The following is an 18,336-nucleotide window of genomic DNA, read 5'->3' as shown; positions in this document are numbered from 1 at the left end:
AGATGGAAAATTCTAGAAAATTTTAAAGAATTCTTTTTAAAGTACAGATATTTAAGGGAAAGCAAGCCAGAGATCTTTCTCCTATCCTCCTCTTATTTCCTTTTAGAAAGGAAATAAAATGTTTTTTCTGATCAGAACAGTTTATTCACATTTAAAGAAGTTCACTTTCACCCTTGTGGTGACACATACCTATAATCTCAGCACTTAAAAATCTGGGTAAGAGAATGACACGTTTGAGGCCATTGTTAAATATCAAGACTTTGTCCCCCAAACTTTCCCAGTTGCAGTGGGCCAAATGTGCCACAAAATTGTTGGTGGTACCTTGCTGAAACTGCTGTAGGAATAATTAGCTCCCTCTGAATGAGGAGCAGTGCCAGGTGACCACCATGAGTAGTTACATTTTAACTGAATAGCTCTCCTAGAGGGAAGCATGTGAGTTTCATCTTCTTTAGCAACCTAGAAGCCTAACAACCTTTCACCTTTTGAACAGCCCTTAATCTTTATGCTGCACATCGCTTCTCAAAATTATTGTTCTTTATGTGAAAGATGGATGCTAATATTGGATGCTGCTATTCACTTTCCACTGTGAGAGATAAATGATCTGTGTCCTGAAGGCAGGAGTTTGATGTTCTCTGTTGGCACACATATGTAAAAACAGTGGTAGGCTAACTAGTTAGCTTGCTCTCAGATGTTCCTTTCAGCATTTTTCTCTTTAACACTCAAGTCAGGTGTAGACAGGAAAGCTATACAATTAGGAATTGAGATTGATGTAGGACTTGATGCATGGAGACTAGGAAAGTGGGTCATACAAGAGAACAGAGCAAGGAGACCCTCACTTTTGCAGATACATAATCATATTTCATATAAATATTTACCAGAAAAAAGGCACTGAAAGGAAGCTAGACACTAGCAGCTGAGTAACCTGCAGATGCCTTGGAAACACTTACTACACTCCAGTTACACTGGAGAGAAGTTCACACTACTTCTCTGTTCTTTAAAAAAAGTATGTATGTATGTATGTATGTATGTATGTATGTATGTATGTATGTATGTATGTATGTATGTATGTATGTATGTATGTATGTATGTATGTATGTATGTATGTATGTATGTATGTATGTATGTACCAGTCCTGGCACTTGAACTCGGAGTCTGGGCCCAATTTCTGAGCTCTTTGCTATTTTGCTCAAGGCTAGCACTGTACCACTTGAGTCACAGCATAACTTCTGACTTCTTTGGTGGTCTAATTTATTTTATATAAATTATTTTGGTGCTTTCCACTCAATAATCTTCAAAAGTAGTTTTTTTTCATTTAGCCTTTTTTTTTAATTGTGAAAATACCATACAGAGGAGTTACGATTACATGGGCAAGATAATGAGTACATTTCTTTATGAAGGATTGTTGCCTCCTCCTTTGTTTCCCCTTCCTATCCTCCCCCTTGACCCCCCATATTTCCCCCCATATCTCCCCCATCTCTCCTTCCCCCTCCCCCCCAAAGTTGTAAAGTTCATTTTGCAACATAACATCTTGTACATCTCATTGTTGCAATGGGTCCACCTGTATCCCTGTTTAAACGATTTGTTTTTTCCCTTCCCCTCCACAAATTATACCAACACTAAATACAGTGAAAGCAGGGGTTATGTCATGAGGGATATACAAAGCAACAAAGAAATTATCTTATAAATATGTTAGAAACAATCGCATGAAAGAAAAATCGTTTGAATCCTCATCTTGGGGTTCATTTTGCCTAATATCTACTTATCTGACTGTTTCTGCTTGTCTCAGACATATACTAGTTATTGCAAATAAGGGAAACCATGGGATCTATGTTTCTTTGGGCCTGGCTTACTTCACTTAATATAATTTTTTCCCAATCTTTCCATTTCCTAACAAATAGGGTAATGTCATTTTTTCTGATGGAGGCATAGAATTCCATTGTGTATATATACCACATTTTCTTGATCCATTCATCTACTGAGGGGCATCTGGGTTGGTTCCATATCTTAGCTAGGGTAAATAATGCTTCAAGAAACATAGTTCTGCTGGTAGCTTTAGTATGTTCTTGTTTGTGATCATTTGGGTAAATGCCCAAAAGTGGGATTACTGGATCATAGGGGAGCTTTATCTCAGTATTAGAACTAATATGTAACAGAGCAAATTGTCAGTGACAATGTGTTTTAGAGCATGCTGAAATTCTCCTCCTGTAGAGGGCAGCATACTATTGTAGATAGCAGAAGCCAAAATTAATGATGTTATTTTAGTTGTAGTTAATTACAAAGTTTATCTTCGGACAATATATATTTTTTTCATTTTGGCTCCAAACTGTAAATATAAAAAAATAGAATAAATATATTGTTTGAGATCCTTGTAGTTTTTCAGACAAAGAGAAATTGGGGTGGAAACTGTGATTTAGTCATGGCTTTTTATGGCATTTATTCTGAAACTGTGGACCCCAGGTCTCTGTCAAGCATTATGAAAGGGCGTAGAATAGACTGATGAGCTGTGTCTTAACCTCAAAGTTTGTATGCTAGTTATAAAGAGGGAAGTAGGATATTAATGTACTAAAAAGTGTCAGAAGTGAGGATTGGAATGTTCACAAATGAATGGATCCATTCTCTTTGAGGAAAAAATAGGTAATGGAATAAAACACATTTGAGAGGATATGAAATTCATGACATGTCTTGAAATGGGGTCATGCTTATACATTGACAAGATAAAACAAGATTTTCAGCATTTTAGAACCAGAGAGAAGAAAGAGCATGGGAAATTGCACGGATTGTCAGAAGCAACTGACATACACAGTGTGCTCTCCCTCTTAAGATTAAGGCAGGTGTAGAAGCATTCACACTTATGAGGTTTACATTGATTTATTTTAACATATAAAACTCTGGCAGCTGGCTAGAATGTTTCCTGGAGGAATTAAAATGGTATACCAATGAGGTCCAATTTAACTAATAATATGACTACTACTTTGCTGAATAAAGGAGAAAGTATTATAGTGTGAGGGAAAGTGTTTTAATGAAAAACTATATCAGAATATTGTCATTTGTCTTCCTGAAGCAGAACTTTCATGCTTTATTTCCTCCTCCCTTTACTTTTGCTTTCCCAGTACCTTTTTTTTAATACTCTGAGAGAAAACACAGCCTGCATGATCCACTCTTTTATTGTTGAAATAAGTCACCTTCACAGTTATAAAGCCCTAATGCAGTAAGTCAGTCAAGAGATTGTTTTTTGTACCAGGCTGTTGGCGAAGAGGTTTCACAATCTGTCTCAGCACAGTGTGAGAAATGTGGGTAACTGGTGAATGAAAACCCTAGGAAGATTCAATCTAAGCCAGCTCTGCTATAGGAAGTGGTCAGATGTAGAGAGTGTTGCCAACTTGTCCAGTATGTGACATGGTGTTAACAGGTAAGTCCTGAAATAAAAGAATTACTTTGCAATCAGTTAATACCCAGGTACCCTGAATGAAAGTTGAAGAAGAAATTCCTTTAGAATGAGACAGTTACGCTAAAATATAAATCAATGGAGTAATGATCAAGGGACTCATGATAATGTAGTTGAAAAGATTAGAGCAATGTTTTGTAACTAAAATTTCCCTCAAGAAATGCATTTTATGGAGATGACTTTCCATATAAAGCTAATTTCAGCTAGCTTCAGTGATCTGCATATTCATGTTATCTGAAAAAAATGCTATACTCTCAATGTCCAGCGTATATGCAAAGTAAAAGGAGAAACAGAAATTGTCAAATCCCTCTCTTATTACCTCTGGTTACAAGAGATTCTGTAATTTATGATGGCAGACTAAGTCCATCTTGGAGATAGAAGAGCAGTTAGGTGACAGATAACATTTTTATTCTGTAAATGCAGTAGTAATTGTACATAAAATTTGGAAGAAAGATAGTTTGATTTTCTAGTAGCAGCTGTTTAAAATTAACAGAGTAAGTATCCAAAAGGTAGTCTTTGAACATCACTGAATTTAGAGCCGTATTCATGTAGTCAAATAGTATTTAAAGGAGCCAGTCTTCAAAAAGTCACATAAAAATATTTGCCCTATCATGGAGACAGTGCTACAGAGATTCACAGTTCTGGTAAGCTCAGAATAGGCTAAACCATCACCAGCATTGACAAATCTAGGTCGACTTCCTGTTGAACTGTAAAGGAAACTGGGATACCACTAAACCAGCTGTTGAGACTGTCATAGGGAATTTATTATTTGTACATTTTAAATCAGTGAGGCCTATGACTGTATCTATTTTCTGTTATTAATAACACTATGCAACTTTTTGAATGTATGTAATTTTATCAGTTAAAGTATATCATGTTCCCAAGGATAAATTCAATGTTTCCTTGAAAATCTTTTATTTCTTGTATTCCTAAGAGTCTTTTGCAGTCAGGAAATGAGATATCTTGTCTCTGCATCTTTTTTTTTTTGTTTTTTCTTAAAGCTCTTGCTTATGCCCTATGTCTTTTGGGGTTAGACTTTTGAAATACAGAGCACACTGTTGACTTTATTGATTTCTACCTTTGGTTCTTTCATCCTTTGTGTTTTTTTTTTGTCACCAGAATGAAAACAAAGCCCAAATTTAAGAAAAAACATTTGCAAAAGCCTAGTTCACAAATGAACAGGCATAACAATAAACAGGAAAATTTCAACATTTTTTAAAATCTGATTTAAGAATTGATTAACATCTAATGGATGCTTTATTAAAGACTATATACAGAGGGAAGTTAAACATGACAAGGTACTTCACATCTTATCTGATCAGGGAAAGGTAAATTAAAAGAATGAGGTATTGTCACACACCTAATAAAATAGCCCGAATTTACAAAACTGATAAAATTTACCACTTAGTACAACATTCACACTTAATGACTGCTGAAAATTTGGCACAAAATCTGTGCATGGAAGCTTTAGGATCTTTATTTATGGGTGCAAAATAAGTTGACACGATTAAGGTGTCCTTTAAGAAGTGAATTTATTTAAATAAATTGTACTGTATTCAGATAATTCAGTGGTGTAAAAAGTCCAGTGATGTAAAAAGTCCAGTATCAATCTAGAAAAATACATTAAGAAATGATTAATTGATACTACAAATACAAGAGTTAAATTAGAAAAGGTTATATACTGTGTTATTGTTACTGTGCATCATTCATGGGACAGCAGGACATGACCAATTAGGGGCTGAAGAAGGGTGAATGTGCATAACACAAGATAAGTCAGTATATTATACTTATTCTGTACAATAAAGTTGTAGGGGATACACAGAATTCTTGATGTTGTTGAGTAGTGATGAGGATCCTATTGGAGAAATAAAAGAAGATATTTTTATTTCTTACATTTTCCTAGGCTTAACTAACTATACTATAACTCTGCATAATTAAAAAGAGAATTTTAAAGGGACAAAATCATAATGTTCTCCTTGTTACTAACTGAACTTTTGTGTATATCTTGAGTACTTAGGAGGATCACAATTTTCAAATATATATATATATATATATATATATATATATATAATTTTAAATTTAAATCACCAAAATAAAACAGCTTAGGAAAGAATCTCTGAAGAGCATTCCATATTTGGGGGGATATATAGTTACTTTTCCTCTTGGTACAATTGAATCTTAATGTTTGACATGCATGTGTGCCCTTCCCAGAAGAGTCCAGTTTTTTTATTTTTTTTTCATGGATTATATTTCTCCTGCTCCCTGAGTAACTTGAAAGTGTTGCATGTTTTAAATCAATAAGATTCTTGTCATTGCAGAATAATTAAATATAAGCAATGTTCATACTTAACATTTTAGAATATTTCTCATGCCACTTTCAGTGAGATTCTTCCCACTCATTAGAATAGGATAAGGAATTGTAATGCTTCTACTGAAAAAAATAATTAAGTTCACAAGGGCTATGTAAGAACAGAAAGAATTTTGTGTATATTGAAGCTAGAAAGGGATTAAAACATGTACACACAAGATTATTAGCATGATAAGAATTCATGATACCTAATGTCCCATAAAAGGTGTTATTAAACCATCCTGCTTTTGATTAATGTCTATATTTGACAGTATTCCACTATAGCATGTCAAAAGATTTAAAGATAAAATAGCAGGGAATAGTTTTGACAAAAGTCCAGTGTTAATTTAATTGACCTCTGGGTGGAAGAAAGCAAATTAATCCTTCCTAGTTTGAAACTGTAGACTGAAGAAATCGAGAAAGTAAAAAGTGATATGTTTAAATATATATTTATTGATATAAAAAACTATGCAGTATTTTATAATGAATAAACAAATCTTAAACATCTTATTCTCAGTGATTATGATTTCAGACAAAAAAAAATGCCAGTACAAGTAACTCATTCTAGTATTTAGTGAAAATATTTGCTGATATACATATCACTTTTTACTTTAAAATTTTCTAGAATTTTCCATCTTTGGGTCTCATTAATGAGTGATCTTTCTAAAAAACAAAGTTGTCCCACAAAGCTCAATTTTTTCAACTTCCTTGGATGATCTTCTATGTCATTGCACACTTTCCCTGCAATGCTAATTCTTTGTAAAAAAATAGATTTTACTTTTCCAAACCAAAGTGTAAACTAGGATCCAAATGTATTACAGTATGATCTCCAAAGACCAATAGCATAATGACAAGAAACGAGAAGAAAGGCAACGTGAAATGCTTAACTAGAGTATGTGTCACATATTGATCTCAGCACTACTTAAAGAGTGTGTGGTTTGAGCACTGGTTATCTGACAAATGTTATATGTGTTATTTTTTTGAGAAAACTAAAGTTGAAAAAATTTGAGCCACTTGCAAATTTCCTCCTTTTTAAAGTTGGAAATTAAAACATAATAACAATTCTTCAGAGGATACTTTTTCTTAACTTGAATGATAAAAATATTGACAATCTTTCCAAATTATAACTAAGGAGGGAAATTTAGAGATTCTACCTGTATAAAAGACAAGTATATTGTTCGTTTACTTTTAGTGAACACTCAAAGCAGTTCAATAATGCTTTAAGTTAAACTAGAAGAAATCTCTAATGGTTATAAATGAGCACGCATAAACTGTTTTTAATGTGATTATTTTTTAAATGTGCAATTAAAATTTTTCTTATAAAAGGGTATCTATGAAAACAATTGCTCAATGACATTTAACATAGACAACAATCATTCTTTTGGTAGTACTGTCAAGATAAAAGCAAACGATGTTGGAACCCAGTAGTTTTATACAGCACTATTGAAGAGTAAGTGCAAAAACATAAAATTTTCAGAAAACAAGCATAAGTCTTTTTTCTTTTTCTTTTTTTGTCAGACATGGGGCTTGAACTCTGGGCCTGGGCATTGTCCCTCAGCTCTTCAGCTCAAGGCAGTGCTCTACCACTTGAGCTATAGCACCCCTTCCAGTTTTCTGGTGGTTTATTGGAGATAAGAGTTTCACAGACTTTCCTGCCCAGGGTGGCTTTGAACCACAATCCTCAGATCTCAGCCTCCTGAGTAGCTAGCATTACAGGCATGAGCCACCAGCACCTGGCCAAGCCTTTATTCCAGTTCTGACATGTAAAATAATTATCCTGAGAGTCACATAACTTTCTCTTATGTTGCACAAATGTAACCCTGCAGAGAAAGAGAGGGAGAGAGAGGGAGGGAAGGAGAGAGAAAGACAGAAACAGAGAGTTAGACAAGAGAGGGGAAGCCAAGACATGGAGACACATCTGAGCGCTTGCCAGCAGAGTAGAGTTCCCAAATAGCTCTACAAACCCTGGTGGCAAACATGATAAATGAGAAGTTTGACAACTTACAAAGGACTCTGTATGAGCGTGATAGGGAGAGAGAGGAGGCATCCCAAAAGTTTATACAGGAATATCATAAGCGTGAGGAAGCTACTCAAAAACTGATACAGGATTTGCGTGAACAACTTGAGTATACTCAAAGAGAAAGGGAGGAATGGCGTGAGCAGGCCGAGAACACTCAAAGAGAACTGCAGGAATCCCACGAATGGGAGGAAAGAGAACTGCAGGAATCCCATGAACGGGAGGAAGCTAATCAAAGAGTAATACAGGAATTGAGAGACCAGGTAGAGAATACACAAAGATCACTAAAGGCATTCATGGAATCCATTAACAAAAAGCTGAAGGAAGTCAGGGAGACCACAAAGGGAATGCTGAATGGAACCCAACAGAAGGAATGGGAGTCCAAAGAAACCATAACCAATCAACTAAGGGATTTGAGAACAAAACACTGAACATCAAATTAAGGAAGTAAAGAAATTCATACAAGACCTAAATCAGAGCTTCAACAAAGCACTTGAAGCCATCAAAGCTGACCAACTAGAAGGAAAAGAGATAAAAAACAAAGTAGAGAGTCTTGACAGCAGGTTAGACCATGCAGAAGATCGAATCTCAGGGATTGAAGACAGCCTAGATATTATAGAGAAAGAACATACAACCATCCAAGACAAGTCCAAGAAATATGATAGATCTATCCAACACCTGGAAGACACCATCAGAAGGCCTAATCTAAGGATAATGGGTGTAGAGGAGCACCTAGAAACAGAAGTTAATGGTCTAGGAAATTTGTTTAACAGGATCCTAGCAGAGAACTTCCCAAACATACAAAAAGATAGGCCTACTCAGATACAAGAAGCTTTTAGAACCCCAAATAGACCAGACCAGAATAGGACATCCCACTGTCACATTATAATCCAAACAGGATCAACAAAGACCAAGGAAAAGATCCTTAAAGCTGTCAAGGAGAAAAGGTTAATCACCTATAAAGGTAAACCAATTAGAATCACCTCAGATTTCTCAGCAGAGACAATCAAAGGAAGAAGAGCCTGGAATGATGTATGCCATGCCCTAAAAACAAACAACTATCAACCAAGAATACTGTACCCAGCTAAACTCTCCTTCATAACTGAAGGCCAAATAAAAACCTTCCATAGCAAAGAAAAATTGAAACAATACATCTCCACCAAACCAGCCCTACAAAAGATTCTTAAAGATGTCCTACACATAGAAAACCAACAAGACCACAACAAAGGCCAAGAAACTGCACCCAAACTGAGAATCCAAGAACCATAGGAAGAACCCAGTTTTCACAGCCCCCAAGAAGGTGGATAACATGGCAGGAACTCCCAAATACCTCTCAGTCCTATCTCTTAACGTTAACGGACTGAACTCTCCAATTAAGGGACATAGACTGTCTATTTGGATTAAAAAACAAGACCCTTCTATCTGCTGCCTGCAGGAGTCACATCTTGCCCATAAAAACAAACACATTTTCAATGTTAAAGGCTCGAACAAAATCTACCAAGCAAACGGGCCCCATAAACAGGCATTAGTTGCAATCCTAATATCAGATAAAATAGACTTCAAATTAAAATTTGTGAGAAGAGATAAAGAAGGTCGCTACATACTAATTAAAGGATCTCTCCTTCAGGAGGATATTACAATTCTAAATATCTATTTGCCAAACAATGGAGCACCCAAATTTATCAAAGAAACACTACTTTCCCTCAAATCCCATATAGATCCAAAGACATTAATTGTTGGGGATTTTAACACACCATTCTCCCCACTAGATAGATCAACTCGGCAAAAACTCAACAGAGAAACCGCAGATCTAAACAGCTGCATAGATCAACTAGACTTAACAGACATTTACCGAACATTTCACCCAGCAGCATCAGAATACACATTTTTCTCAGCAGCACATGGAACGTTTTCTAAAATAGACCATATTTTAGGCCACAAAGCAAACTTGTCTAAATTCAGAAACATTGAAGTTATACCTTGCATTCTCTCTGACCACAAGGGAATAAAATTAGAACTCAACACCAAAAGCCACCAAAGAAAGTCTGGTATCACATGGAGGCTGAACAACACACTGCTGAATCATGAGTGGGTCATGGAAGAGATTAGAAAGGAAATTCAAATGTTCATGCTATTCAACAAAAATGAACACACAAATTACCAGCTCTCTGGGACACAGCAAACGCAGTACTCAGAGGCAAGTTTATAGCTCTGAGCTCCTACATCAACAAATTGGAGAGATCTGAAACTAGCAATTTAATGACACATCTAAACCTCCTTGAAAAAGAGCAGCAAGATAAACCCCAATCCAATAGACGGAAAGAAATAATCAAAATTAAATCAGAATTAAATGAATTAGAATCCAAAAAAACTATAGAAAGAATCAACAAAACAAAGAGTTGGTTCTTGGAAAAACTTAACAAAAATGACAGACCCTTAGCAAATCTTATCAGAAAAAGAAGAGAACACACCCAAATTAATAAACTCAGAGATGAGAATGGAAACATCACCACGGAAACAACCAAGATTCAGAACATTATAAGGGAATACTTCTCAAAACTTTATGCTAATAAGTTTGAGAACTTGACAGAAATCGACCTTTTCCTAGCAAATATTGACTTGCGAAAACTAAACCAAGATGAGTTAAACCAGCTTAACAGGCCCATATCAAGCATTGAAATAGAAACAGCAATAAGAGACCTCCCAGCTAAGAAAAGTCCAGGACCAGATGGTTTTACAGCGGAATTTTACAAGGCCTTCAAAGCAGAGCTCACACCAATACTCCTCCAACTCTTCAATGAAATTGAAAGAGAAAGCTCACTACTGAACACATTCTATGAAGCCATCATAATCCTCATCCCAAAACCAAGCAGGGACTCATCAAAGAAAGAGAACTATAGACCCATTTCTTTGATGAACATTGATGCAAAACTTCTCAACAAAATTTTGGCCAATCGACTTCAACAATTCATCCAAAAAATCATACACCATGATCAAACAGAATTCATTTCAGGGATGGAAAGCTGGTTCAATATATGCAAATCAATTAATATTATTCATCACATCAACAGGAGCAAGAATAAGAACCACATGGTTATCTCAATAGATGCAGAAAAAGCATTCGACAAGATCCAACACCCCTTTATGATGAAGGTTTTGGAAAAATTAGGAATCCATGGAACATTCCTCAATACAATAAAGGCTGCATATATCAAACCTACAGCCAGCATTATACTCAATGGTGAAAAACTAAAGCCATTTCCTCTTAACTCAGGAACAAGACAAGGATGCCCACTCTCTCCACTCCTCTTCAATCTAGTATTAGAATGCCTAGCTACAGCAATAAGATAAGATGCAGACATAAAGGGAATACAAATAGGGAAAGAAGAAATAAAACTCTCCCTCTTTGCAGATGACATGATCTTGTATTTAAAGAATCCTATAGACTCCACTCCCAAATTACTCAAGCTGATTCAAAACTTTGGCAAAGTAGCAGGTTATAAAATTAACCCCCCAAAATCAATGGCTTTTCTATATGCCAACAATGAGAAAAGTGTGGCTGAAATTAGGAAAGCAACTCCATTTGTAATAGCCCCACAAAAAAATAAAATACCTAGGAATTAACTTAACATAAAGAAGTGAAGGACCTCTATGATGAAAACTTTAAAATCTTAAAAAAGGAAATCAACACAGAACTTAAAAAATGGCAAAATCTCCCATGCTCCTGGATTGGCAAGATTAACATCGTGAAAATGGCAATACTTCCCAAGGCTATCTACAAATTCAACGCAATACCTATCAAAATTCCAACCTCATACTTCAAGGAAATAGAAGAGGCAATCCAAAAATTCATATGGAACAATAAAAGACCCCGAATAGCAAAAACGCTCCTCAATGGAAAGAACACTGCTGGAGGAATATCATTACCAAATTTCAAACTCTACTATAAAGCCATAGTAATCAAAACAGCTTGGTATTGGCATAAGAACAGACCTCAGGACCAATGGAATAGAATTGAAAACCCAGAAATGAACCTACAGACCTATAGCCATCTAATCTTCTATAAGGGAGCTAAAAAAAATAGAATGGAAGAAAGACAGCCTCTTCAGTAAATGGTGCTGGCAAAATTGGTTAACTACATGTAGAAAACTAAAGCTAGATCCTTATATATCACCCTGCACCAGAATCAACTCCAAATGGATCAAAGACCTTGAAGTCAAAGCAGACACTCTGAAAACATTACAGGATGGAATAGGAGAAACCCTAGGTCTCCTTGGCTCAGGCCGAAATTTTCTGAATAGAGTCTCGGATACACAACAAATCAAAGAAAGGTTGGACAAATGGGATTGCATAAAGTTGCAGAGCTTCTGCAGGGCAAATGAAATAGCTAGCAAGATCAATAGAAAGCCCACCGATTGGGAGACGACCTTCACTAGCCATACAAAAGACAAGGGTCTCATATCTAAAATATACTTGGAACTCAAAAAATTAAACCCCCCAACAACAAATCCTCAAAGAAACAACTGCCCAATAAATAAGTGGGCGAAAGACTTAAAGAGAAACTTCTCTGAAGAAGAAAGAAGGATGGCCAATAGACACATGAAGAAATGTTCAACATCCCTAGCCATAAAAGAAATGCAAATCAAAACAACATTGAGATATCACCTCACCCCAGTTAGAACGGCAAAAATCAAGAACTCTAACAACAACAGATGCTGGAGGGGATGTGGACAGAAAGGAACCTTACTTCATTGTTGGTGGGAATGTAAACTTGTTCAACCACTTTGGAAAGCAGTATGGAGGTTCCTCAAAAGACTTCACATAGAACTCCCCTATGACCCAGCAATCCCACTTTTGGGCATTTACCCAAATGTTTACAAACAAGACCACACTAAAGCTACCAGCACAACTATGTTTATTGCAGCATTATTTACCATAGCTAAGATATGGAACCAACCCAGATGCCCCTCAGTAGATGAATGGATCAAGAAAATGTGGTATATATACACAATGGAATTCTATGCCTCCATCAGAAAGAATGACATTGCACCATTTGTTAGGAAATGGAAAAACTTGGAAAAACTTATGTTAAGTGAAGTAAGCCAGGCCCAAAGAAACATAGGTCCCATGGTTTCCCTTATTTGTAATATCTAGTATATGTATGAGTCAAGAGGAAAAGTTCAGATAATGTGATATCAGGAAAATGAACCCTTAGATGTGTATTTGAATGTTTTTTTCTTTCATGCATGTGTTTCTAATGCATTTATAAGATTATCTCTTTGTTGCTTTGTATGTCCCTCCCCCACAGTATAACCCCTGCTTTCACTATATTTGATGTCAGTATAACTTGTGGAGGAGATGGGGAAAAACCAGTTGTTTAAGGATACAGGTGGACCTGTTGCAACAATGAGAATTACAAGTTGTCATGTCCAAAACGAGCTTTACAACGTCGGTGGGGGGGGGGAAGGGGGGGAAGGAGAAGGATTGGGATTGGGGGGGAGGGGGGAGGCTGGGAAGGGATGTGAAGGGTAAACAAAAGGAGGAGGCTGCAATGCTTGGTAAGAAATGTACGCATTATCCTGCCCATGTAATTGTAACTCCTCTGTACAGTATGTTCACAAATAAAATAAAATTAAAAAAAAAACTCACATTCAAAAAAATAACATACCATCCAGTGTCTTGTCTTTTGGAATTCTGAGGGACTAAAGAAGTCTTTATTTCAGGGGGGAGGGGGTCCGGTCATGGGGCCTGAACTCTGGGCCTGGGCGCTGTCCCTCAGCTCTTCAGCTCAAGGCTAGTGCTCTACCACTTGAGCTACAGCCCCACTTCCGGCTTTTTCTTTTTGCTTATGTGGTGCTGAGGAATCAAACCCAGGGCCTCATGCATGCAAGGCAAGCTCTCTACCACTGAGCCACCTTCCCAGCCCACTAAAGAAGTCTTAAGACTAGTTCCACATGAAATAAAAGAAATAGATAATGTAGTAAGAAAAAATTGATAATGTAGAGGAGACTGGTCGCATTCATGAATAGTTTTGTAACACTCCTATAATATTCAACAGGAATTATAAGTTAAAATGAGGTAACCGTGCAAAATATTGTTTGAAATGTGAGTTTAAGAAAAATAACACAAAAATATTACCATTCTTGAAAAAGTAAATCAAGGAAAAATGGAGTCAAGTCTTAATGACTGACGGACTCTATTGTTCTTGTAGCAATAAATAGCAGAAAGTCAAAGCCAATTATTATCTGAATGAGGAACGTTTCAATCCGTCAGCCACAGCATGGAGTAAGAAGAAACCACTTCAGAATCCAGAGAAAGAATGGCAGAAGGGCCCAAGTTAACATGGAGAGGGGAATCCTCACCAGCTCTGAGAGGGACAATGTGGCCATTTTCCTTGTTCGTTTTTATAATATTATTTTAAATACTGACTTATTCTCATACAATTTCAGCTCCTTCTACTGTTTCTTCCCTATCAACACTTGGACTTGGTGCATTATGTAAAACGGTCCCATTTTCAACATGTGAAAATACATAATACACACCTATACCTATACACACACACACACACACACACACACACACACACACACTCATATATTCTAAGCCAAGCTGGTATTGTTATATCTTCTCAGAAATCTTACAATGCAGAGAAAAATAATGTGTAAAAAACTATATTTTTGTGGGGTTTTTTGCCTTTTTCTTTTTGGAAGGAAAAATTCTGATTCATTCCCTCATTTTATAACTGCTTTCTTCAGTGGACTCAACAATAAGCAGTAACTGGCAACTTCCCAATGATAACTATAAAATAGTTTTAGAGGGAAATAAACAACATTTTCATTATTAAAAACTCCATAAACGGATTTCTACTCTTGAACCAAGAGCACTCTCTCATGAAACTGGAAGGCTGGGTACTTTCTTGGCTCAATTGTTTGCTTTGGCATTCATCTATTTAAATTTCATATTTTATATTATTTCACCATCATCATAAACAGGCTTGCTTTCAATGCTACTTTATGGGCTGTCTGTCAATCCCTGAAAGTTTCAGTGTACCTCATAAGGATGTTGTGCAACTAAAAATAGTTTATGTGCATAAAATAATACAATCAGTAAAGTTGGTATTTATATAATTCATATTATCAGATAGTGGTGGCATTGTATATTAGCCTTATCTTTTACTAGCTATGAATTATTGAATGTGCTTAACACTTTAGTTCCTTTATCTATATGTAAAGATAAAAAGAGTCTGCCTCACAGGGTGGTGACAAGTTTAGATATGTTATCAAATTCTATTAGAGTACACAGTAGCATTATTCAGTATTCAAATACTCATTGTACAGAGTCAGCAATGTCCTGTCTTCTCTGAAGATATCTTTCATTTTCAAGTCTTCCTGCTCTTCCAGAAGTGGTTATTCAAATTGCTGATTGGTTTTGCAGGTTTTTAAATTTTTTTTTAATGTCTCTGTCATTCAGCAGAGCAGTTCATGGATACAACACATCTTGATCAATGTAACCCCTTTCAACATTCTTGCCCATCCCTCTCATCTACCCTTTCCCTCACTTCTTTACTTTTCTTTGCTTTTTCTTTCTTTTCCTTTCTTTCTTTCTTTTTCTGTTTTTTTTGTTTGTTTGTTTGTTTGTCATGTGGCTTGAACGCTGGGCCCAGGCACTGTCCCTTAGCTCTTTAGCTCAAGGCAAGCATTCTACCACTTGAGCCACAGTGCCACTTCTGTTTTTTTTTTTTTTTTTTTAGTGGTTTATTGGAGATAAGAGTCTCACTGACTTTCCTGTCCAGGCTGGCTTTGAACTGTGATCCTCAGATCTCAGCCTCCTGAGTAGCTGGGATTACAGGCATGTGCCATAGGTGCCCAGATTCTCTCACTTTTCTTAATTTTGTAGAATATAAATTGAGTTCTTGATTGCATTTTCCACCTCCTTCTGATTTTTCAGGACTTTTTAAAAAGAGTCACATGTATGTTGTTCAATAGGAGATCTTGGTGCTGAAGATGTGACCTTGTTTAGGAAAAGTTCGTACAGTATGATCTAAAATACTGACTATATTAAATATTAGCCATTAAAACCATGTGACACTGAACAAGTCTCTTAATCTTTCCAGGTGTTTTCTAGTTGAAAAAGTATGAGTATCATGTCAAGAAACATTATTGTTATGTCTCTATCTCTATCTATCTATCTATCTATCTATCTATCTATCTATCTATCTATCTATCTATCTATCTATCTATCTATCTGGAAGGTGTGATATTGGGATATACAATGATTGAGATTTGCTTCTAATTATGAGAAAACTCCAATTATTACAAAGTTCTGCATGATCTCATATCCTACTTGCTGTTACATCCACCTTTACTCATATAACCATTCTCAGCTGCAATGATTACATCTTTTTTATTGAACACTTTAGAAGATGTGTCCTGGTAAAATTTGAAACAATTTCAATGTGCTTTGTTTTTCTGATGAGTCATTATGTTAAAGGAAACCCTGAGTAATTACTACTTAAAGATAAAAGATCTGTTCAAAAACTTCTTGGGTATTTTACAAATAGAGTGGTAATGTAAACATTTATCACCCAGAGAAGATGAGAATTTTTTTAGATATTGTGGGTAAATCCACAGGAACTCTTTAATGGATAAACACTAAGAGAATGAATATACTATCCCAGACTGAAACTTTGTAATATATGCTGTCTCTATATCTCTATATGATGTCTCTATATATCTTTGCTAGAGAGTTATGTTTAAAATTACTAAGCCTCATCGATTTAGGGCAGACTACAGAAGATAACTTTTTACAGTAAAAGACAAAAGAATTGTACCAACTCTTCATTAGTTTATAGAAGGTCTAAACTGAAGAAAATATGACTCTAATAATTTTTCATTTTCTCAAAGATAATGCACATTTGAAAATTAAGTCACAATTCTAACCTGCTAAAGAATAATGCTGTGAAGTAACACCTATAAGCCTAAACTAAACTAAGGAGTGTGTGCTTTTTCTTTGATTTTCTCCTAAGAATTAATGCAGTGAGTGACGATTTCCTTTTTTCATAGCTCCCTGGAAAGTGGATTTCTATGGTTGTCAGCCTCCCAGAGATTCAATGTAAATTTTGTTTGCATTACTGAATCCAACATCTTATTTGTATGAATTACAGTGATTTAGAGTTTATAGAAAGTAGTAAAATCTAGCTTATGTACTTGATCCTATGCACCTCTGGGACAAATTATTTCTGGAGAAACTTACCTTTTAGACATGACTCTCATGCAGTTTCTTGAAATGAGAACCATTTCTAGCTGGCTGTAGTTTTAATGCAATTTGTCTTTGCCAAAACCATGTTGAAATTTAATCTCCACAGGGAAATATTTAAAAGTGAAGTGCTTGGGGCCTTTAAGAAGTGGCTAGGGCTCTATTTTCAGGGAGAACATTAGCCACTCATGTGACTAATGTGTGAGTGGTGTATCTTCCAAGTCTGTAATGAAGTATGCTTGTTTGACGAGGTTCCTTGGGCCTTCTCTCTCTCTTGCCCTGTGATGCCCTATTACTGCCTTGGGAATCTGCTGGCAACAAGACTATCACTGGATCTGTCTTTTCAAACATGGATGGAAATTGTGAACAAAACCAAATGTCTCTTCTATAGTACTTACCCAGTCTGTGGTATTGTGTTGTTGGCAACAGAAATTGGATTAAAACCTCCTCAGCAAATGCTACCCAATCTTGCATTGGGCATATATATATATATATATATATATATATATATATATATATATATATATATATATATGCACTTACCTTTAGTACTTCGGGTCAAGGGAAAGATGTAGGTAGGTAGTTGCTTAATAGATTCCAGGGATAATATGGTGTCTTTCTCATAAGATAGAGCCTGTTTATGGCAAGGAGAAGCCTCAGGGTATGAACAATGCGTGATCAATTCTTTGAATTGGAAAAAAGTGAATGACTCATAAGCTCCTTAGCCAATATGGGCCTCAAGGCAGTGTATGACCAATTTCTCCATTGGTGATGGGAAGCATGGACAAACACAGAACATAGAACCTATGTTGTACCAGGATCTGAGACATCATTATAGAGAGTCTTAGAATTTCCTCCCAGAGGTTCCATGAACCCTCCCTCCCTCACCTAAAGCACACCTAGCAACTCTCCCTCAGAAACTCTTATTGCTGTAGAAACTTATTTTTGTTTCTTTTCATTTTGTAAATTAAAAACTTCTATACTTTCTCATCCTTTTTCTCCCCATGAATTTCATTCTTTGAATCTCACTAGATATAAAACTTCAGTTGATGTTGCCTGAATAGAGTTATGTCACTATTTACTGTAAAGGCTTAGGAGAATATTGATGTAAAAGACATGGGTAAATACTAACTACTTATAACTGCATTTACCACCTGCAATTACTATAAGCAATCCCTTCCCACTCATTTATTATGGACAGTATGGAGTTAGTACTATTTCTATTCTCCATTTTTTAGATGAAATTAACAGGGTAGTGACTGATACAGATAT

At 35.9% G+C, this 18,336-nt stretch overlaps 1 long non-coding RNA gene across 1 annotated transcript in view; it reads right to left on the bottom strand.

Moving 5' to 3' along the window:
- LOC138825775 (uncharacterized) overlaps positions 1-17,837 on the bottom strand; it is an 83,050-nt gene extending 65,213 nt beyond the window's left edge. The window contains exon 1 of the long non-coding RNA XR_011371514.1: positions 17,608-17,837. This is a non-coding gene — a long non-coding RNA (uncharacterized lncRNA). The remainder of the gene's footprint in view (positions 1-17,607) is intronic.
- Between the last annotated feature and the right edge of the window lie 499 nt (positions 17,838-18,336).

Source organism: Dipodomys merriami, unplaced genomic scaffold (genome assembly GCF_024711535.1).
Source record: "Dipodomys merriami isolate MVZ:Mamm:240054 unplaced genomic scaffold, mDipMer1.0.p SCAF_14, whole genome shotgun sequence".
In the NCBI taxonomy this organism is placed as follows: Eukaryota; Metazoa; Chordata; class Mammalia; order Rodentia; family Heteromyidae; genus Dipodomys; species Dipodomys merriami.
The sequence above is the reverse complement of the archived record's forward strand: the minus strand, read 5'-3'. Positions and strand labels throughout refer to the sequence as shown.